Source organism: Bombyx mori, chromosome 6 (genome assembly GCF_030269925.1).
Source record: "Bombyx mori chromosome 6, ASM3026992v2".
Classification (NCBI taxonomy): Eukaryota; Metazoa; Arthropoda; class Insecta; order Lepidoptera; family Bombycidae; genus Bombyx; species Bombyx mori.
Window position 1 is genome coordinate 11137008 of NC_085112.1, and position 24251 is coordinate 11161258.

Here is a 24251-nt window from a genome sequence, read left to right on the forward strand (position 1 = left end):
GTTTGTTGGAAAATGTTGCGATATTTCGGGAATCTTTTGTAAGAGACAAAGACCAAATCAAAATATCGCCGGAAAGCTTTTGACGTCCGAGCCTCGATTTTCCAAATCCATCCAGCTTAAAATTAAAATTAATGACTGTTTTAATCGTTAATCTAAAAGATAATAATGTGTTTGTTTTTCGATTTGAGTGAGCAGCATTGTTCATTGAGAGTAACTGAGTTGGAAAAAAAGAAATTAAATATAGCTTTTAGCAATTTAAAGCATTACAAGTTCAGCTAACTATTGGATGAGTATTGTGTGAAATATTACAAAGCATAATACTGTTACGGGCTGGGGTTCGGGATAAATAAAATTCCACCGAAGTATAAATTAACACTGTATTAGCACTTAGAACACTTCAAAAGCACTTTAAAATTCTCAATTCGCTTCTTCCGCTTCGCTTCAGGTGATCCGTTCGCTGTTTCGCTTCGAGTAGTTCCGATTACTAACTGACTGCGGGGCATCTCTAGAACGCTTTTATAGTCGAGACCAAATCCCTAGAATCGTCGAGAATATTCCACAAAATTCTAGGACTGTGTGTTTCCGCTATCTGACAATAGATATCGTTGTACTTTAAATTAATTGCTTTTACGACTTACGCATCGATAAATCGACATTTCGAACTTACAGTAAGTGAACTTACAGTAGGAAACATCTGGTACCGCAATTCATGTTTATCAACAAAACAAATTGGCCATAACAAAACCGGTCCAAGATAATTACCGTTAAACAGAACAAGCGCACAGTAAGTCAGGAAGCACATTGCAACCTTGAACAATATAATAATAGCCTGGTTGACTATAATTAGACCGGGATCATAGTTGTGCGAACACGCCAACGCCAACTGCGGGTATCGTGTTACAGAGCTGAATAAACTAATTATTCATTTGCCAGACTCAGTGTGAACCAAACCACTGCTAAATGAACAATTCGTAAAGTTGTACGGGTAACTTGTAGTTTAATGTCGAATGATCTTTTTAGTTAAAATCGTAGTTTTAATAGCATTATAAATCTTTGATGAGGCTTTTTAGAGTCGTTTTTAGTGTGTTTAGGAATAGTGAAATTTGGCTTAATTGTTTTGCTTTAGATTTTGTCTTTATAACTTTTTATTCTTCATAAGTATGTTTTTGTAAAATGTAAATAATTAAAGATAGATAGAACAAGGACCCATAAGTATAAAAATTTGAATATTCGTCCAGTCCGATACCTCAAATTTAAGTAATATTATTTTGCAATAGCGGCCGCTCCCTGCAAATTAATGACATATACTTATGGGACTTGAAGTGGTACAGACGCCAAACAGATAAACGACAAACATGTATCCTAATTAGTATATTTTGTCACAATTTATTAGGCTACAATAAAACCACAGTAAACAAGCGATTTAATAAATAAGGAATCTAAGATTTACAAATTTGCCTGAGAAAATAAACCTTTGAGCAGTATCAGAGGCAATAAAGCCATTTCATGTCCAATAACGGTTACCCATAAAACTTTCAGAGTAACACGAGCCACGAGGGCTGTGGGAAGAAATGCAATTTTTATTGTCTTCTGCCGTGATCGAGTGTTTGTTTAGACAGATAATGCGAATGGACTGGCGCGAATGGGGATGGGATCAGCTAATATGTTGAATTTGTCGATACATAATTCATGAAAATCGCTGTCCATCAATAAAATAAAAAGAAATTTTGCTTCTAAAGTGCCCTGTCGTTGGTAATAAGGACATGTCATTCATACTTAAAGTATTCATCTGGACCATATTACTGAAATGCGATTTGCGATACGATGCCTATTCAAAATTTTAATCTTAAATTTATGCATATTCCAAAGTAACTTTTGACACCGTTTATATTTTAGAACTATGAACCTGAGTTTTGTCAATAGCCTTAATAATAAATGGATAGAATAATAGAATAAATGCTGACCTATATATAATGCTGAGCATAAATGAACTCATAACACACCATCTGTAGTTAGTTTTAATTCTTTGGTTTTATCACAATCATCGACTATTTGCCGAAAAGAGTACAATACAATTTAATATATTTTTTGTATTAAATACAAAACGGGTTTAACTATACTTTATTTATTATTTATTATATTATTTATTTTATGTATGCTATTTTATGTATTTTATCTATGCTTTATTTATTATTTTGTACATACATATGTCGATAAATTTTATTTCGTCCCTAGACATTGACGCCGACCTTTCGTGGTGGTTTGTGAGGCTGGACGGAGAATACTGTAATTGTATTGAATCTATTTCCTGTTGATGGAAAGTACTCTACTTGTATACAGGGTGTGAGGGAAATATTCCCTAAGCAGAAATGTAATAATAAAGTCAACATAGACATTTGCTTAATTACTAATAGGGCAGATTTTGAGTTCGCATAGATTGGCGTAAAGCAATCATGCGTTTGACTTTGACCTCATTGACCTCATTTGACCTCAAAGTGGCTTATTCATGCTGTCATGGGCTTCGGAACCCACACACGGTACGACAACAGCGACTTGCAAATCTTGAACGAAACTTATTCACTTAATTGCTGATATACTAACATAGAAAAATACTAACTTTGTTATACACTGTCTTCTCCCGAAAGGTACCAGTTTTAAAGAAACATTCACCGTTCTTACTGTAAACTTTGAAATATAAACGTCATTATTCAAAGTTATTTCTTGTTTGAGTGCATTAGACGTGTACGCGTTTCGAGCCCTCAGGAAATAGCCAAAGTTGAGTGCAAAACCTACTCTTTGTTTTAAGTTTACCATAGATGCAAGTTGGTCCACGCTTTTCATATTCCTCAGCGGAATAAAGTTTTCCGTTACAGTTTCATGAGTTTGTGAAATGTTCCGAACGAAAGATTGTGTACATATTACACAATATTTTATATTTTTCATTTATTTATTAATATTAAATTAAATAATACATTTCCTTGCTTTCGACATGTAGATCAGTTCCAACATCATAGTAAGCAGCTACCGGCGTTAGTGGATATTAACATTGGCAAGAGCACAGTTAATCTACTCCTTTCCAACCTCTTTTGTAGCTTAAGATTAGGTGTAAAATATTTTTGTGATAATCTTGCATTTCGGTTTACTGAGTGGGACAGCCGTTAAATAGAGAAATTGATACCTCATGTCTCATAATGCGCGCTGCCATTAGTCTGGTGATGTCCATGGGCTCCTGTGACTGATTAACGTTAGGCGGCTAACCAGCCAGCTACAATTAGTTTTATGTGGCAATACCGTAAATAACAATTATGAATATGTGAAGAACAAACTTGAACATTTAGTACTTTTCAACACAATCATTATGGCAAATATATTATCTTGTTTGTTAGAATTTGACTTCTTGTGTTAGCAAAAGTTCAAGTATGTTTCAACGCTAAATTTGTCAACCATTAATAAGCTTATCTTCCGTAATTTCGGATCCTCTCGATCTAGTAACGGTACTTTTAGGCATTTCAAGCACCGATCACCATTCTCGTCAAATCAATCGAATGCGACGAAGAATTCGTCGTGTAAATCAACCCACAGATACAGCCCACTGAGTTTCTCGCTGGATCTTCTCGGTGGGTCGCGATTCCCATCCCGTGGTAGATTCAGTGAAGCACTGCTTTTGCTATGGTAGATGCTAGGGCAAAGTCTCCCATAAAAAGCCCCTTGGGCTAGCGTACACGTTCGATGAAATTAATTTAATTCCTGAAGTTTACCAGAAGTGGTATGAGTAAAAGAAATCTTATTAATACTTCGGGGTACTACAAAAACTACATCTGTTTTTAAAAATTGTTAGGGTAAGACGCCAGGTGTAATTGTGTCAAGCGGTGCGATTTTGCTGGTATCCAAACACTACACTATACACTAATTTAGCTAATGAATTATGTCGGTAAAGTACAAAGTAATAATATCGCGCGTTAAAAAACAAATTCCAAAAATTTTAATTTGTGGACGGGTTGTAGAGAATATTCTAACCCCGCATAGGAAGGTTGCTCATTCCTGGAAAGAATCGAAACACACCCCCAATCAGGATATTCCAGCGACCTTTGTCAGAACGTCGTACATTGAGGAAAACCTAACCACGCTGCGTCTTTCGGTGTGCTACCGCCCCTCCGGAATTTATTAATCACGGTGGTCATTATTTCTGTTATTACTCATAGAAGCTCGTAGATAACACGATGAGAAACTTCAATTGAGTTAGAGATACTGTACAATCTTTCAAAGTTTTCTATCGTGCTCTAAAAAGAATAATGTGTTCCGGTCCAAAAACTCGGATAACTAGCCTGTAATATAAAAATGTGTATTTATGTTTGTCCAAAACATGTCTTTTTATATTTTGTTATTATGTCATACATCGTTCTAAGCTTAGAAAATTGAACAATTACAAAGGAAAAGTTTTTTTTTATTGCTTAGATGGGTGGACGAGCTCATAGCCCACCTGATGTTAAGTGGTTATTGGAGCCCATAGACATCTACAACGTAAATGCGCCACCCACCTTGAGACATAAGTTCTAAGGTCTCAGGTATAGTTACAACGGCTTCTTCACCCTTCAAACCGAAACGCATTACTGCTTCACGGCAGAAATAAGCAGGGTGGTGGTACCTACCCGTGCGGACTCTCAAGAGGTTCTACCACCAGTAAGCCACCACCAGTTTTGTCGTGAGATTACGGTTTGTTACTAAGTTATCACCCTTGTGATCAATAATGGCTGACACTAGCACATCAATAGTGAACACGCTCCACGTTATCTTTATAACTATTTGACAAGGCATACACTGCCCGGCAGGACTACCAGAGCCGGCTCGCCTCGATGACTCTTGGTTCAGGCGTCCTAAGGGTGGTGTCGTGAGTTTTGTTTGTAATGTTGACAATGGGAACCCCTAATCTGGGCGGGTTCTAACCCCGTGCGAAGATCGGACGTCGGGTGAGAGAGTGAAAGGGGAGTCGTTTGGGAGGTAGGGCTCTAAAAACACCCTTGGACCTTAAGTCTGCACCCAACATCTGCAGACAGTCGAGTCCAAATATACCATTCGTCTCCTAAGCGCGAACAACTCGTATGAGGATCAGGCCATGCTCGGAAACCAATATTTTTATTTCAGTTCATTGAATTTTGAAATGACTTAGCGAAATAATTCGTGTTTCAGAAGCCAGTTAACATACATAACTCTGAGAGTTTCTCTGCAACCTTAAAAATATCACTTCATGAGATTATTTTTTCGAAAGCTACCCTAAAAACTAGAGCTTAATTAATATTCTAAAGTAACAAACAATTTCAATGTTCTAATTTTGTTGAACATGGAAATTACTTTTGATATTCATGTTTCGAAACGAAAAGCTATTTTCAGCATTTATTAACATATTATTTTATTGTATTTTGGTAAGCGAAGCTATCCTTTCAAAGCGAATAGTGTAAAGGCTCAGTCAGAACGCGGTAAGGGTTTGAATTTTAAGCAAACCGGATCCGTAATTTTTATCTATTTTGAAATTTTTTTGTATTCATTGATTAGATACAATTACATGTGAATTGACAAATTCCGTAACGACGAACGACCTATTGAGGCTCACGTGGATCCGCTGGAAGCAAGCAGCGCAGGACCGATCTTTGTGGCGAGGCTTGGGGGAGGCCTATATCCAGCAATGTGTGTGGGCTGAAACAATAACAAATTCACATTGTGTTGTCGCGGATCATTTGATTTCTAATTGTCAATTAACACCAAAGGGACCGTTTGTAATTTCCAAATCTATACTCATATTATATAAATCTACAGTGGTTTTATGGATGTTCCGTTATAACTACTGAACCATGCATCCGATTGACTTGAAACCTGGTATCTATCTAGAAAATACATGTACTTAATTGATAGGCTAATATTTATATGAGTGTTGGACTCCATAATAATAATGACAATAAATAATAATGTTAATTTTAAATGCCCAGCGAAGCGGGCGAGTACAGCTGGTTTTATATAAACTTGTATCTACATTAACACAATCAGTCTGCTTTTGCGCTGATGAACCTGTGTTCTAAATTAAGTTGATTCGTGGAACTACACTATCAAAGTAAAAATGAAATGTGTAAAAATAAAATTTGTTTTACATTAATTAAACTTAAACGGAAGCGGCTATATTGTGGCCGTAGTAATGCCGTCTGTTAAAGAAAACTCACAGCCTTTCAATACCCTATCATCATGAATTGATTCATCATGTCATCATGAGCGGATTCATTGGAATTCAAATATAACGGAAAACAACAAAAAAACAGGCCATGAACGTTACAATAAGATAGAGGAAAACGATAAATAATTCTAGAGAACTAATCTAAGTTATTAAAAGTTTTACAAACTCTGTTTCGAGTATTCGGCATGTTGGCACTACATTCAGTTTTACGACGGCCATAAATATCGGCCGTCCATTGCCCCGCTGCCTTACACTCAAAGCTATGAAACAATTAATTTACATAATGTTTACTTAGTACGTTAAGCAAATAGTTTATTACTGGCCGGAAAATTTATGTATACGATGTCTCGGAATGACCTTTTGTTAGTTCGTTAATTAACTTCGCACTTTGAACTTTAAAGTTTAAGAACTTATTTACGTGTAGCTTGCGACAAACGTGGTCTCGGGGAGTTCATGAATAACTAGTTTAATTTTTACGTTTTTGTGATAATATGTGCACACGAGTATAGATACCGTCATTCTTTCTTTTTACGCCAAAAAATGTATTATTAAACATGGATTTCGTAGTAGAACATAGCTTTAGTAAAAAAACGACTATCATATAGCTATAGTATTGGCTTGAAGATGGATGGTGACATATACGTTGCCCCTTAATACAAGATGACGATAATGACAATAATAAAAAAGGTTGTAAATACAAAATTATCTATACTTTTTTGGGTAATCGTCTAAGAAAATTCAAAATATATATTTTTTTTCAAAAATATATCTTCTTTTTCATTTTCAATTTCAAATACCGAACGGAAACATTGAACCTCTTTGAACCCCTATCGGAATTGTAAGATTGCTCATCATGCTAGTTTATATTTATTGAGGGCATTTTTTTTTTTCATGTAACTGCACAGATACACAATGAAAATAAGTCCAGACGAAAAAAATAAATCCAAACGAATGAGAGCAGAATTCTGAAAGTACAATAATCGCGAAAACAAACTTTTAAACGGCTTAACTAAATACAAATAAAGTCTGGATTAAACAAAAACTTAACAACACTTAGACGAAAACCTTTTAATTATGCTAAACTCTTTCGTCCTTGGCTAACGCAAATTCTGCTACCGAACAAGGGGCGCCCTATCCAAATTTATACCTCCACAGGAAAGGGCAAGTGGATTTTATTAAAAAAGTTCTTTAGGTTCCCTGCTAAATGATCATCAAGTGTCTTAATTGCTTCAAGTTTTTTTTTAACATTTTGACATTTTTGCATGGATTTTAACAATGGCAGATTTACCAGAACGTTTCAAGACTTTTTTTTTCTATAGATGTGGTATAATAGGTTACATGTTAATGCCCAAGAGGCAAGGAATTGTTACTGAAGCTCAAATATAACACAACCTCTTGTCCTGGTGAGACAAACAGTCAAAAGGCCTTCAGGACAAAAATAGTCCCTCTCTCTTAAATAAAAGACAACACAACGTGAATACGTATTTTGAGATATGAATTGATAATTTCAACTATAATATAGTATAACTAGCGACCCGCCCTCGCTTCGCTTCGGAAACATTAAAACACACATGAAACCAAAAAAAAAAAAATTAAAAAAATAATAAAAAAAGTAGCCTATGTTCATCAGGGACAATGTCGGCATCTAATGGAAAAAGAATTTTTCAAATCGGTCCAGTAGTTTCGGAGCCTATTCGAAACAAACAAACAAACAAATCTTTCCTCTTTATAATATTAGTATAGATGGCTTTTCAACTCATCAAACTGAAACAAATTTGTTCTTCACGGTAAAAACAGGTAGATGGGTTGTCAATACCCGTGCGTACCGAGAATACACCCTAAATCAGTAATAAAGCAAAATAAAAAATCACGTTTTATTCTTAAACTACAAAACATCATTATTTCATCGCGTAAATCGTTATTATGTTAATACAAAGAATACGTTTGTTGTTTTTGATCGATTTAAACTAATTAGAGGTCCCGCAGTAGTCGAAATTCGACTATAATTAATTGGAATTGTAAGTTTGTACATTATTATGATTGTATTTTATACTTCTATAATCACAAATTTCGCCAAGATTACACTATAAAAAATATTAATAAAGACAAACAATATTTAATCTATTCTCAATTTAACCACAGACGTCAAGAACAAAAGTTTGACAATAAAATATGCATGCGTGTGTGCGTCAAATACATGGTATGTAGTGTTTGTAATGTTTTCTTTATTGATTTAATGTATCCTTTATGCATTATTTTAAAAAAATATTAGGATTGTGCACTTCTTCTCTATATTCTCTATAAGTGTGGAAAATTTCATACTCCTCCGTCCGCGCAATTTTCGTAAAAAGGGATACAAAGTTTTTGCTTCACATATTACAATCACAAGTCTTTAACAATAGAATCATAATAGTGTACAAACTTATAATTTCAATTAATTATAGTCGAATTTCGAGTACTGGGCGTCCACTAGTTTTTTTTTTAAGCTTCTAACGAACGATAAGAAAACAGAATGACCGAAGAAAACCAGCAATCGATTATCATCGTTCGTATTATCATAAAATCGCCGGCTCCGACCGCGAGTTCCGAATACCCGTGGAATATTATCGCGCCTTCAAAATTATGAGGTCATTTAATTTGTGACAGGCCCCGAACTGTTTTTTATCTAAGGCTCGATTTATCATCTCTTTTTAATGGTTCCGCTTACAGTTGATTTCCCTGTCCTATATAAATGCACGTATTTCAGTAATTCATTTACAGAAGCTCAGAACTTTACATCGAAGGCTCATAATGTACGTAAAAAACTTTTTGGTTCGGCGTCTATTGTTGTAAAATAGCGTTTCACGGCGAAAATCTTTACTAAACACGCTTTGAGCTGTGAAATCTACATCAGGTTCAAATATGAATATTTGAAAAATTCCACGTGTTTGAGTTTCGAATTTGAGATTTCAATATTCTGACCTTACACAGCGGTTTGCATGCACCTCCGTTATGGATTAAGATTTGATGGGCTGTTATCCCCAACTATGGCAATGGAAAAATACATATTTGTACACTCATAAACTTTTCAGCGCTATCTGGGTATTATGCCTATATACCGCAATCGCCAACTGGCAGTTAATGGTAGAAGAGCGCAAGGTCTTGAAGCAGTCATCCGTTCCAGTTGAAGAGTGAGACTGTTGATATCCAATATATACTTTGACTTCTCGCCGTGCGGTGAGCGACAGCTATCACGTTGTGACTTCTATGGGCTTTAATGACCATTAGCCGTCGGAGCACCATGGTTTCTAAGGAACGTGGATCTCCATGATAAACTGGAGCTTGACTCAGTCAGTAAGTAGTCGGTATCACTGCGCCACTTTGAAAAGGCGGTACGACATGAAAACCCTCTTGTCGTAGTCGCTCGGAATCACATACCCGATCCTGTAGTCTGAATGGTAAACAGTCGACGTCGCCCTAAGCACGTCATTACGGATCTTCATGATCCATTAACAGTACTTTTAGGTCCACAAGAACCGGTCACCGTCCTCGTCGAACCCGTCGCTCGCGACGAAGGGCTCGACGAGTGAATTAATCCATAGACACAGTCCACTGAGTTTCTCGCCGGATCTTCTCAGTGGGTCGCGTTTCCGATCTGGAAGTAGATTCTGCGAAGCACTGCTCTTGCTAGGGCCAGTGTTAGCAACACTTCCGCTTAGAGCCCCGTGAGCTCACCTATTCGTCAAGGAGAAGCTGAAATAGCCTCTCAAGACTATAGCATAGGTAGGGAAAAAAAAGTGACCATTTAACACTATATTTAAGACATGAGCTCGTTTAATCAGATTGGTGGACAAATTCACGGCCCGCTTGGTTATAAGCGGTTACCGGAACCTATAGACAACGTTAATGCCCCACTGTCCTTTAGACATGAGTTCCAAGTCTTAAGTTAAGTAAACAATACTATCTTCAACATTCTCCCACCAAAGTACAAAACACATCGATAAGACGTAGACCATTAACCGTATATATGGGACGCGTTATGCGACCACGGTAAAGTCAAGAGTCTAGTGACTTAGGTAATTAAAATTTTAATGAAGGTTTCCATATTTGTACTTCAGCACTTGTTAATTAATATCTAGCATCATTTGCGGTGTTAAGTGAAGCAATATATTTTAATGAGCGAACTTACCACCATTATACTCATACATAAACAATTAAAATTAAATTGTTTGTTTAATATTTATTAACCAAAGTAAGTTAGCGGCATATATAGTATAGGGGTCTAATATCAAAAGTATTACGGTCGATCATACCTTATAAATAAATAGAGAAAAATATTTAGGCGACACAAAAGTAAGGGAATGGATATTAATTGCATTCTTCGATAGCCAATATCCAAAAGAAAGATGACGACGTTGACTGGGAATACAAATGGGAACTCTGGATCGAGAGCCTGGTCAAGGTGAGTTCACCAGTGAGGATTGTGAATTAAAAAACAATCGATGGTATATTTTATGAAGACGTAATGAGATGGTAACAGTTTTAGCACGTACAGGTACGCATAAAAATCCTATGGTTAGGGAGTTTTAAAGTTGCAAAGAAGCTTTCATTACTGGCAGCGAGTAGAGCAGTCTCGAGCTTGCATATTTGTGCCGCGAAGGAGTCATGAGTTCCGGTTTGAAGGTTGAAACTGCCGCTATACTATACAATTGAGATGTAGACCTGATGTCTTAAGATGGGTTTCACGTGGAAATGACTATGGACCCCGGTAACCACTTTAAACCAGATAACAGGCCTAACTTATCCATTTGAGCAATAAAAAACCACTCAAACAGTAGGCTTCTAACAATTCCTGAACTATCGAGCTTAGGGAAAAGTAAAGAGAGATATTTGTTAGTACTTGAAATATTTTCAGTTTCTGTTAGCCCTGAACATAATTCAACATTCAGTTATCTGCGTCTCGGTCAGAAAAAGTAGGGCAGGTTGCGCCGTCTCAAGGTGGTGGTGTACGGCGTCAAGGTTGCTATGTAGGTCCCTAACATTGCTGAAATCCATGGGCGACGGTAACCCCTTACAAAAAAAAAGAATCAGGTAGGCCGTATGCTCGTCTGCCTACAAGGGCAATAAAAAAATCGAAACGACTATTTCGAACCTCCAATTCGTGATGTTAGACCTAAAAATAAAAACTTCGAAATGTCGTAAATTATTAAATGTAGAAAATAAACGCGATATTAAAACTATGTATATGAATTGACTTATATGACTGTAATTTCTACGCATTGTATACAAATTTGATGTTTTATTATATGCAATTATTATCTAGATCTTGCCCCAAAAAGCGACTTACGATACAAAGCCACACTTACAAAGGCAATTATGTTGCTTGGAGCTTGTAAAGCGCCATTGTTCTATCAAATGACACAAAATATCAAGGATTTTTCTTTACGGACAGCCACTTATTCACCACAAATTCACAAATTTAAATGTTCCGTTTTTACGCAAAACAATTTCGCGGGCTTTTTCACGGCCGCGAATTGTGTAAAACGAAGAAATAAGAGGTCGTAATAACGTTGCCGGGGTTTCATCATACAAAGGCTTCGCTACCAATGTGATAAGTTAGGAAAATTCGTTGTTTATTCTTATAGGCAAACGAGCAGACGGAACCTAAACAAAAACTCCAGTTAATTCAAGAGTTCAAATAAAAATTGTGATCGTGTTATGTGCATTGGAGTAGTGGCCATGTGTTCATAGCCTTATTACTTTTATATAATATATAATTAATATAGAAGGCAGTTAAGAAAATAAGATAAAAATTGATACCACAGAACGTGCCGTTGAAAAATATTTAGTGGCAGTGGATGACTTATTAGTATCCACTGATTAAAAGCTGAAAGTGACTGTTTGATTAATGGTCTATTAATTTATTCTTGCCTAGCTATTCTATAATAACCGTATTTACTTGTCGACAAGTTTTGATCTGAAATTAATCTGCCTTTTTTTTTTTTTTTTTTTTTTTCCTACCTAAGCTGAGAGCCTTGAGAGGCTATGTCAGCGTAACCCTAACTTTTGTAGGTGAGCTCACGGGGCTCAAACCTGATGACGTTGCTAACACGAACCCTAGCAAGAGCCGTGCTTCGCAGGATCTACCACCGGATCGGAAACGCGACCCACTGAGAAGATCCGGCGAGAAACTCAGTGGGCTGTGTCTGGGAGTTAATTTACTCGTCGAGCCCTTCGTCGCAAGCGACGGGTTCGACGAGAACGGTGACCGGTGCTTGAAGTACCTAGAAGCACCGTTAGTGGATCGGGAGGATCCGAGATGACAATAATCTGCCAGTGATACAAAAAAAAAACATGATTCCAAATTAAGCTATTGATAGGTTATCTTATTATGAAGATTTCATTGTCTATTTGCGTGTGTGTATTACAGGTTTCATTGTTTGTTTCTTTGATCGACAGAATCACTCAATGATTATTCATTACAGTAACTACATATAACAGTTTTATTATTTTTAAAACAATAATATCATAGATTGAAATCGTAATAATCTCGTGAAATTCTGTAAAATTAATGTCCTCTTTCAAAACTTACGTCGCCGAAGTTGAGTCGAATACATCGTAAAGTTTCCCATAAAACATTTTCACATAATTTCAGCCATTCATAGTTTAGTATTAACATAAAATTACTCTTTGACCTCCCAAATGGAGCGTTATGAAAATTTGAATATTTACACGAAACATGAATTTCGAAGTTCATAAATTCATCTTTAGTGATGCAGATTTTGTAGTATGGAAATTTGATCGCGATCCACGTTTAACATAAATTATGATGATCGAGGGGCTCATTGAGTCTTTTACGTTTTGAACGCTTTAATTTCAAATCTACATGCTAATGTTTTTCACTCAGCCCACCAAAAAACCCAGCTTACGTATCTTTAACTAATTAGACCGACGTATTTTTTAGATTGCGAGAATACACTGCATGCAAGCAGTTCAGAACCGGTCGCAGCGAAGCTTTGTTAAGGGCTGTGTCCACCAGTGAACGTCACAAAGCTGGTGATGATTGGTTCTTTTTTAATGAAAGTCGACATAAAACCTATCGCATGGCCACTTATAAAAAATTAACATAAAAGCAAAAGTCAAAAATAAAAAAGAAGACTATCGCCGAACGCACCGCACGCGCTCGCTGTACACGCACACATAAATATTTTCATGGACTCTTATTAATTTTCTATTATACGAACTCGTACTGACGACCATATTCGTCGTTGCGCGAGTGGTATACAAGTTTTATGGACAATAATTTAGAAGAGTGCTGTGTCAAGTCGTCAGGCCAGCCACCGCCATTACGCGTCGTCCAGCAGTGACGTTGAATTCTACAGCCTGGAAGAAGCTAGCGACGGGTTGGCAGGTACGTCTACTCCTCATAACCTAGCCTCGGCCTGCCCCTCTTTTTGTGCATCTTTGGCGATACACGCCCCCACAAAAACTTCCTTTCAAAAATATTGAACCAGCGCACCAAAATCAAACCAGCAAATATTTTAATAAATTAACTCTGATGACCACTTTTCAGATGGATCGTGAGCTCGTCCACTCGTCTTAGCAATAAAAAATATCTACCCGTACGTACGAATTTACAATAAGCCTTATAAAATGATTGCTTTTCAACAAACAAACAGGCTAGTGAAAGTTACAGATCTTATTGTTTCGAATTTTTCCTACGAATATATTTCTTCACCCTAGAAGTAATTTGTGAACATGTATTTTCTTCCTACAAAAGTTGTGACCTATATTACTTATTTCAATATTGACATAGCCGCATACGCATCTCGATCACAATACATCTGGTATCTAACACGTCCGACATAACTCAAAATTGAGTTTTAAAAACGAAAACTCTTCGTTGAAATAGTGAACGGATAGCGCAGTAATTACACTCATTTAAGTCATACCGCTGAGTTTTTCGCCGGATAGTCTCAGCGGGTCGCGATTCCCATCTAGTAATAGATGTATTTGCAAAGTAGCTATCCGTGAGCTGTTAGATCTCCTTCGGAGGCATTTGAGCGGCTGTTAGCAAATTACACTGGATTCTCTGGCTTTTCTGGCTGAGCCCGTGCTCACCAACTTATCCTGGTGAAGCTGGAAAGGCCTTAGGGCCTTCTTAAAAAAAAACACTCAATTAAGATTCAAAAGTAAAAAATGATTTGTTTGTGCATTTAGACTTAAATGAGAATATCTTCTATCTCCAAGTTGAAGGCAGTAATTTGATTTTGGGAAATGACCTTGTAGATTATCGTTAAAAAAAAGCGAAGGAAATTTTACTAATATTTTTATATAATTTCCAAGCTCAGATGTCCACGGCGTAATCTGATAATTAGACGTCGGCCGAAAAACGTCCAAGCGTCAAAGTTAATTTTAATAAAGTGGACCAAGTTCGGAAAGCTCGTTCAATTGAAAAGTATACTTTTCACTCAGACTAATTGGCGATTCTACGGAGATTCGCCTGTGACACAACGAGATCCGTTATCATAAGACATTTGCGAGATAATGTCTAACACTTTGATTTTATCTGTTATCGCATGCTTTGTTAAGTGAACAGTGCGTTTCTCTCAGAAGCTGATAATCTAGAAATCACAGAGGAATTCAAATCAAACTATTACCATTTAATTTAATTCATAGTTTTTTTATGATTTCACTTTGGTGCATCTGTAATATGGAGATATAAGCGGATTTTTTTTTTCATCAATCAATTTACAGGTCTATAGAAGCCTTATAATATATAAGCCTATAAAGACTTATAGGCCGAAAAAAACTACAGTGCGATCTTATTTTCACAAATTTTACTTGACAATTAGCATGATAAAAATTACAGGGTTGTACAAAGTAGAAATATGCCGGATGTTAATACTGATCTGTGTGGGTTTACAAACATATTCTAAAACTAGTAAATACCGGTTTTCATTTGCATTATACTAAACAATACCTCACGCCCTTGTCCATTTTCCCGTAAAACAAAGTCGCATTGACAGCACCCACGAGAAGATATTGGATGATGTTATTCTAAGCTAACATCACAAGGCCACAACATTTCCATACCACTTAGACCATAAATGAATTTCTAGCATTATACCAATCGTAATGTATCACCCGAGAGTCTCCCAAGTTTTTGATGGCCCACAAATACCGTATTTTATACTAGAGATTAAATCCATTTGATCTGGACCTATCAACCGAAGAGCTTGTCAAATTTTATTTATGACTAGCTGCCCGGCAGACTTCGTAGTGCCTCAATCAATAAATAAAACACCTAAACTTTTGTATAAAATAAACTTAAAACAAACAAAAGGAATCCGTCCGACGGGGGACACATCAAAGGAAAAACAACATTGTAATTTTCATTTAATTTCGAGCATTTTCATATTTATCTACCTTTTAAACCTTCTCTGGACTTCCACAAATAATTCAAGACCAAAATTAGCTAAATCAGTCAAGCCATTCTCGAGTTTTAGCTAGACTAACGAACAGCAATTCATTTTTATATATATAGATAGATATACAGATTTTTCAATAAAAGAAGCTAGCCAACAAAATTCTTGAAACTGTCACAGGGACCCGAAATGAAACATGTATATTCACGCAATTCAGCTGTAATTTGTTGAGTACTCCTCAATAGAGGCCCGGTTTTTATTTGAAGAATTCGTACATTTTCGATTTTCCTAAGTTATTGAATACATAAAGTCACTCAACAAATAAGTATATTAATTCAAGAGCCGAGTTTCGATGTTAAGCTTACAAGCGTTTTCATTCGTTTTATTTATTCGTTGCTTAGAAATATTGTTTGCTTAAATATATTTAATATTAAAAATAATTATAAAGTCAGAAACACGCAACTAGCTAAAAAAAACAAGGCTCTACAGTAGTTGTATTGTTATGGCACTCGCCTTGTGTTTGACATCTTTTGAAATAACAAATTATATTTGCTTCTTAAAAACTTACCCTCTATTCAAATATTTTGTTCTTAATAGACGTTCCAATTTGTTTTTTTTTTGATACTTGCTATTATTCAAGACAGGCAAAAAAGTTTTTTTTTGGCATAAAGCCTTTTGGTTTTTCATGACCTATGTACAAACTTCTCACTATTTAACTACCATCACCAGCATTTTACAGGTGGTGTATGTCATTAACGGTAACTTCAGACCCAATATCACAAGATAGCAGCGGCAACATCAGCTGAGCCGCTTCATTTAGTTGCTGGGAGTTTTCACGTCAAGAGATGTCAATGTATGAGGATTCAAACTCTATCCGCGACATCCAAACCGCCAGGGCAATTGCGCTGTTAAACGAACTTCTATCCGAAATCCAGGATGCTGACGTATTTGCCGATAGCTGGGGAATACTTTTTTTCTAAAATAATGTTATTTTTAGCATAATAATAGTACTTAATAATTTTAATAATGTTTTTTGTGTTAAGGAGTCAGGCGTTTTGGTGCAAACTATAAGCCTGACTTTTGAATTGAATGGAATAAATAAATAAATAAGACTCTAGACAGTACATAATTTTACATCAATTATTTAAGAATGGCCAAGGTACCTTTTAATGTGGCTTTGAGTTTTTGTAAAAAGAATTTGTATGCCTTACTCATGAATAATTGGGACGAGAATTGGGACGGTGGCATTACAGTTGGTGGCGTGAAAATCACCAACCTCCGATACGCCGATGATACTACTCTTCTTGCAGCAAATGAGTCGGAAATAGTTGCGCTTCTGGACCGAATGGAGCGGATAAGCAAGGAGATGGGGCTTTCCATAAACAAGTCGAAAAACCAAAGTCATGGTGGTGGATAGGTCTGGAAAATTGGAACTCACTGGCGCATTAGACCTAGAAATAGTGGACAATTTTAACTACCTGGGTTCCAACATTAGTAACAATGGCTCGTGCGAGAGGGAAGTGCGCCGGAGAATTGGTATGGCTAAGAGTGCCATGACTCAGCTTGGAAAAATCTGGAGAGATCGCAACATATCCGTAAAGACCAAAACCAAACTGGTATGGACTCTAGTTTTCTCGATTTTTTCGTATGGCGCTGAGACCTGGTCACTGAAATCTGCAGACCGCAGACGCATTGACGCTTTTGAGATGTGGTGCTGGAGAAAGATGCTGCGTATTCCGTGGACAGCATTTCGGACCAACGTATCAATCTTGCAAGAACTGAAAAACTCCTCGCGGCTGTCATCCGAGTGTCTTCGCAGAGTCCTTGAATACTTTGGTCACATCGCACGAAAGGATGGTAGCAATCTCGAGAGGCTCATCGTGACTGGTAAAGTAGATGGGAAAAGACCTCGGGGGCGCAGCCCAATACGTTGGTCCGACCAGATCCGCACCGCTCTTGATTCCACGTTTCACAACGCCCTCCACACCGCCAGAGACAAGAATGGATGGAGAAAAATCGTGCGTGCGAAGGCGATACAAAAGGGTGGTCACGACCCTCAGCAATGAGGAATACGACGCAAGGAGGACTCATGAATAATTATAATAACGAAATAAATAATTATGTCGACTTGGGATAAATATTGTATTTTTACGCTAAGCTTGGTGTTGCTTTATCGCATTCTCCCCGCGGCCAAACAATAGAAGCAATTATAATGTGAAAAGTTATAAACAGGAATATCCGACCGCGCCTCTAATTTAAAGATAAAAGAAAACATAATTTACTTTCAGGACAGACCTTTTAAGTTTCTCTCCGAACACTCACCTAAACATATTTTACCCATTTCATTTACGACACATATTCAGAATTATGTCAAGAAGTTAGCCGTAAAAATGCCTCGTGGTTGCCGTAAAATATGCCATAAAATATAAAGTGATGTTCTAAATTGACATTTTGGAGATATTGAATAAGTTTTTCGCGTACTTTAACCGCCCGTAAGGCTCGTGATATATTGGACAAGCATTCGCGTTTCGTCCATGAATCAATGAAAATTATTTTTGTTATTGCTACAAAAATACTTATGAGTTCTCGGTCGATAACTGGTTGTATGTTCCTATCGACAATTGAATCTGATGTTAACTACCGTCATTCTATAGATCTAAAGAAAATAATGACGGTAAAAAATATAATTTAATGATGTCCCTTACCTAGTACCTTAGTTGTCAGTGACCATGCAAACGGTAAATATAAAAAGCAGGAAATAATAAAGGTGAGATTAGAAAACTTATCATTTTATTAGAACCAGACCATGGTAAATACGACGAGCGCTATAAGTCTTATTACTAAATTATATACTATAAATGTTCCATACAATAAATTTTCTACACTATAAATATTCCATACTATAAATCTTATTACTAAATTACTTATTACTAAAGCGTTATCTTCCAGACAAATGATAATTAAAAAATAATACATTTACAGAAACACAACAAATACATGTTGGTATATTTATGACGAGTTTTAGTCTAATGTTTTCTTTTATTATTTTATCGCTGATTTCATTGTCGTGTCCTCTACCTAACCGACCACGAGTGTCCGAAACGAATTTGAACAGGAAAATATTTTGAATGTTATTGCAGACTTTTTGTTACATCGGGCATGGTGACGAGGGTGATGGGCTCGAAGCCTGCCCGGCGAGAACTGGTATCTCTTACCGCTAAATAGATGCTTATTCTATAGAAATAGATGTAAAAGATTCAGACATAGTGTCATTAGCTTGATCGATTTTTTGACATGACAACATCTTATAATTCGATGGAGCCGGCTACACACACGAAAAAACATGACTCATGCGTCGTTACCTCGCTCTGAGGCATATTTTCTTATGACGTTGTCACGTTCAACTATCGTCAGTAAGCCGACTTTACAGACAACCGATTTTTTAATAGACGTGGTGTAACATAGGTTCAGGAACATCGAGCTGAGTCTTTTTTATTGACATTCAGCGATCGAGACAGAGGAAGTGTGTTAATGATTTATTGACTTACTGAAAATAATATTTTTCTATGTACCCTAGATGGAGTAAAAGATGTTTACAGTATTTCGCCAAACTGGCAAGAATGTTCTCCGCTATCCCTGATTAGGATTAGGACTGAGGATTTCAGTATAGTGCTTGTGACTTTAGCCTTGATGCCAAACGTGTGTGTCCTAATTTCAGCTAAATTATTACATTTGAATGAAATGAAAGAGCGAGCTCATGACTCACCTGATACCATCATACCACCTACATATATCACATTCTGTTGTATTGACTATTGACGACACATATGACTATACATATGTATGTATATACCTATTATTATTTTTCCTAGCTATTCTACTAGCCTCGAGGAGTTATACTAGATTCAAAGAACTAGTAGATGAGCTCACGGGGCTCAAACCTGACGACGTTGCTCACACTAGCCCTGGCAAGAGCAGTACTTCGTAGAATCTACCACCGGATCGGAAACGCGACCCACTGAGAAGATCCGGCGAGAAACTCTGTGGGCTGTGTCTGTGTGTTAATTTACTCGCCGAACCCTTCGTCGCAAGCGACGGGCTCGACAAGGACGATGACCGGTGCTTGATATCTCAAAGCACCGTTACTGGATCGGGAGGATCCGAAATGACGTAGATCTCTACAACTATATTTATACCTATTGACTATTGTAACCTTTAAGTCGAAACTCATGACTGCTTCGCGACAGAAAATACAAAAATGCACCGTGACATCCATAAAACACCAAGGGAATATTCTGTTATACTAGAAAATTTTACTTCCAAATTCAATTTTCATCTATCTCATCAATATTTCGGTTTCGGGAGAATGTGTCCCGAATTATTTACACTCGGACACCTCTGTTCCTCGGGGGCTTATCACACCATTGATACGTTGTGATTTAACAATAAAATAGTTTATTTATTCGCGAGATACGACCGAAAGTGTGTCATAAATCGTGATTTCGGCCGTGATACTGAATAATAAATGACACTCGTAAATCTAGTATGAAAACCCTATAAATCTAAGCGGATGGGTCAGGTTAACCACGGTCGGCCGAAATTTTCAACATTAACTGTTCATGTTTCCATTAAATGGTCATTTTTGTGGTCAGGATGCTACACCGAAAATTAATTTGTATGTTGCAACTGTTGAGGGTTTGGAGTGTATCGTCTGGAGTGTGTTTTTGTTTTAAAATGAAGTTTAGTTGCATATCAGTTTATATACATACATACGTCCGATCTCAGCGATGATAAATACTCGGCTCAAACTTTGTTCGAAGAAGGATATTTTAGTAGCGACTGCGAAATTTTGAGTAGCTAATTCCAGAGCCATTAGGTAAATACTGTATTTTCAAGGAACACGGATGAGGTCTGATCCGCCGGTGGTATAACGTTAAAACAGAGTAGACGATTTTTTACTAGTGGTAGGACCTCTTGTGAGTCCGCACGGGTAGGTACCACCGCCCTGCCTAGTTCTGCCGTGAAGCAGTAATACGTTTCGGTTTGAATGTTGGGGCAGCCGTTGTAGCTATACTGAGAACTTAGAACTTATATCTCAAGGTGGGTGGCACATTTATTTTGTAGATGTCTATGGGCTTCAGTAACCACTTAACATCAGGTGGGCTGTGAGCTCGTCCACCGATGTAAGAAATAAAAAAAAAATCTAAAATAAAATTTCTTAAAGCCTTCCCCAAAAAAAACATGTTTAGACAGTCTCTTATGGAATAACTGTTATTAGCTGTTAAACACATCATCGAGGTACGTCTTAAAATCGCGTAATACCACGATACAACCAAACAAATTCTATTCCACGTAAATTTCTTCTAACACCCAACTTTATAAAGTCACGACTCCAAGATGTGACAAGCAAAATGAAAACATATCGCTCTACAGGGGAATCCGGCGTATTCCAACTTTATCAATTGATTTCCTTCCTCTCCGCTGGGAACGCTACGAGAATTTTATTTCACTATAAATATTTATTTATAGTACTATTTGCATAGTATCAAATTGTTTGGCGTACGTGTTTAATAGGTAATTGTTTTTAATTAAATAAAGCAATCGCTATAGATTTACCGGAAAAAAATATTATTAATGTTGCTGTTACATAACACGATTTTCATTATGCAGTATATTTAAAAAAATACGTTATAATAATTGAACATATTTAATAGGTCATTTTCAAAGTATCATCGTATATTTCATAATTATTTTGACACTAGCAACGTAACCCTAATGAAATTCTAGAACTTTAGTTTTTAGTATTTATACCTCAATTGTTTTTTTCATTACTTAAATGAGTGGACGAGTTGTGAGTTACGAACGAGCTAAATAATTGGAAGTGTGAAAGTAGCCCCGGTAATCAACAAATTAAAGAGTGGACGGTTAGCGTGGTATGGATATGATGTGTAGAGATAAGATGCATGTGACTAGGAGATGTATGGAAATGGTAGTGTAAGGTAGAGGGGGAAGAGGTCGACCGAAGAAGACATGGACGGAGTGTGTGAGTGACGATATGAGAGAGGAGTGATTGTTGAGATGATGGCTGATAGAAGAGAATGGAAGAGAAACATTATCTGTGCTGACACCACGTAGTGGGATAAGGTGGAAAAAAAGAAGAAATGGGCGGATGAGCTCACGGCCCACCTGATGCGTAATGGTGACCGGAGCCTTACTATAGGCAGGCATATCAGCAACGTAAATGCTGGCATCCACCCTGAGACTTGAGTTCAAGTTTCAAATTCATGTCCAAGGAGTACGCATTCCTTCCAACTGAAACGCATTACTGCTTCACAGCAAAGATAGACAGTTAACAAAGCTGATACACCACAAATCCGTTGTTATAAAACAAAGAGTCAACATTTCAACATCGAGTAATATTTATCAATAGTAACAAATATCGATTAAAAATTTCAAAGGCATACTACAAAGGCTCGTTCTGTCCACTTCGACACGTTGTTTGAAGTTAAAAGGCTTTTAAAATAATTATGTCAATTGTTGTGGACCAATACGAAAATATTTTCCATTTATTTCTTGTGTTTGAATATAACTGACTAGAATATTTCATTATTTGTTTTCTTTGGTATCTGCCTTAAAGTTTTTATCTCAAGCGCATGACCTCATAATTTAACCTCGATGAGCCATGAGGAAGTTCTATTTAAATTTAAAAAAAAACTCTTCTCCCTTTGCTACTGGAATTTTGCTATAGAGTTAAGAGGTCTATTATCAAGGAACGTATGTGTAGTAAAGCATTATTAGGGGATGGGATATGAGGTGTTCGCTTCAGACTTTTTTTATTTATTGCTTAGATGTTTTGATGATATTGATTAGACTGTTCCACTTAATTAATTATTTTGTGGGTTTTTAATTTAAAAATTTAAAAGCTCTTTGACGGAACAGAACAGATAAGTAAATAAAAAAAAAAACTAGTTAGTTTATTCTTTTAAACGCATATGGACTTTTTTAGAACCGGTAGTTGAAATAATGTGTTTTGAAATTCAATTGTTTCAAAATATACACATTTAAGATTTGAATTCACCTTTACCAACAAACACAGACAGCAGTAGTGATAATCCAGTCTCAAAGCAACCTTCCCCAACTGAAGGTAGCGATTATTAACGGGATTTTATTAGCTTGAGCTTTATAAGTTTTTTTCAAAGTAACTTTCACCAACTTCAATACTTCTGATTAACTAGAAAATTTGCACATGTGTATAGAAGGACCAATTAAATCATCATTCATCATTATCCTGCCCTTTTCCCAGTCACCTGGGGTCGGCATGTTTTCACATGTTTTCTCCTTCCATACTCTTCTATCATATACCATTTCTTCGCTCACTCCCCTCCTACCCATATCGTCTTTCACACAATCCATCCATTTCTTCTTAGGTCTACCTCTTCCTCTAAATCCTTCCACATTCATAGTTAACACTCTCTTAACAACCTCATTTTCATTTCGTCTCATCACATGTCCATACCATCCCAAACGTGCACTCCTCAGCTTCTCTGTCACAGGTGCCACTTTCAGACTTCCTCTAACATATTCATTCCGTATTCTATCCATTCTCGTTACTCCACACATCCAACGCAACATTCGCATCTCTGCTGCATGCAATCGCCTTTCATCCGCCACTTTCGAAGGATCAATTAAATAATATCATAATAATGTGATAATTTTAATGATTAGTTAAGCTTCCTAACTCAGCATGTTTTACTTTTAGTTTTCATCTATATTTACATTTTTGTTAAATGCGTGTCTCAATGATTTAAGATTCTTCTTACATGAAAATTCATGAATTATTCCTTCATCGTGAACATGCTAGGAACATAATTACCCAGTATTGATGGTACTTGTTTCACCTAAGGTATTCTAAGTTGGACGATTACGATTTCACATTAAGCTTTAGGCTTGTTGAATGGTGATGTTAGATTAACTTTTTAGTTAAGCCTCAACGCAAGATAAGATAGAACACGTCACTCATTTGGTAACTTTTATTAAATGTGATTAGCATTTTCAATATTAGAGTGTGGATAATTGTTTTTGTCTCGTATGTAGGTTTAGCGTAAGCAGTGAAGTCTTTTGCGGTTCCCTCGCCGATAGTTTCCATTATTCTGTTTTCTGTGTATCCGTTGTGAACCAGCCATAAATCCGCGACCGAAGTGAAGATTGTTTGGCCTAAAATAGCACCACTCCATATATCCATCTCTTTTTACGGTTATGGGAAAAATGCGACAAAGGAATTAATTGTAGAATTGGCGGTAGTGTATTCTAAGTGCTATACCAGCATATTGCAATCGCCAACTTGCATTTATTGGGGGTAATACCCCCTGTATTATAACCACACGCAGGAAGATATAAGCATCTTGCTGATCCCAGCCGCGATTTTTTTTACTGCCCGTGTAGGCTGAAGAGCATACGGCCCACCTGATGGTGAATGATTACCGCCGCTCATGGAGGGGTAAAGCTAAGCTTATGCCTAATAAAGGCAAGCCGCTGCCTACCGTCAAGCCGTCAGCCGCTATACAATCCAATTGAAACTTCGACCATATGTCTCACAATTGCCAATGATAACTAGATGAGACGTA

The 24251-nt window shown here is 36.8% G+C and overlaps 1 protein-coding gene and 1 long non-coding RNA gene across 2 annotated transcripts in view; one reads left to right on the top strand and one right to left on the bottom strand.

The window, feature by feature from the left end:
• The window catches only part of LOC101742203 (suppressor of lurcher protein 1), a 151661-nt gene that overhangs the window by 32971 nt on the left and 94439 nt on the right, over positions 1 to 24251 (top strand). The gene's annotated exons all lie outside the window — the stretch shown is intronic.
• On the bottom strand, positions 5382 to 6869 carry LOC134199088 (uncharacterized). The gene is made up of 2 exons (XR_009973448.1): positions 6734 to 6869; positions 5382 to 5691 (listed from the first exon to the last, which is right to left on the bottom strand). It is a non-coding gene; the product is annotated as an uncharacterized LOC134199088 (long non-coding RNA).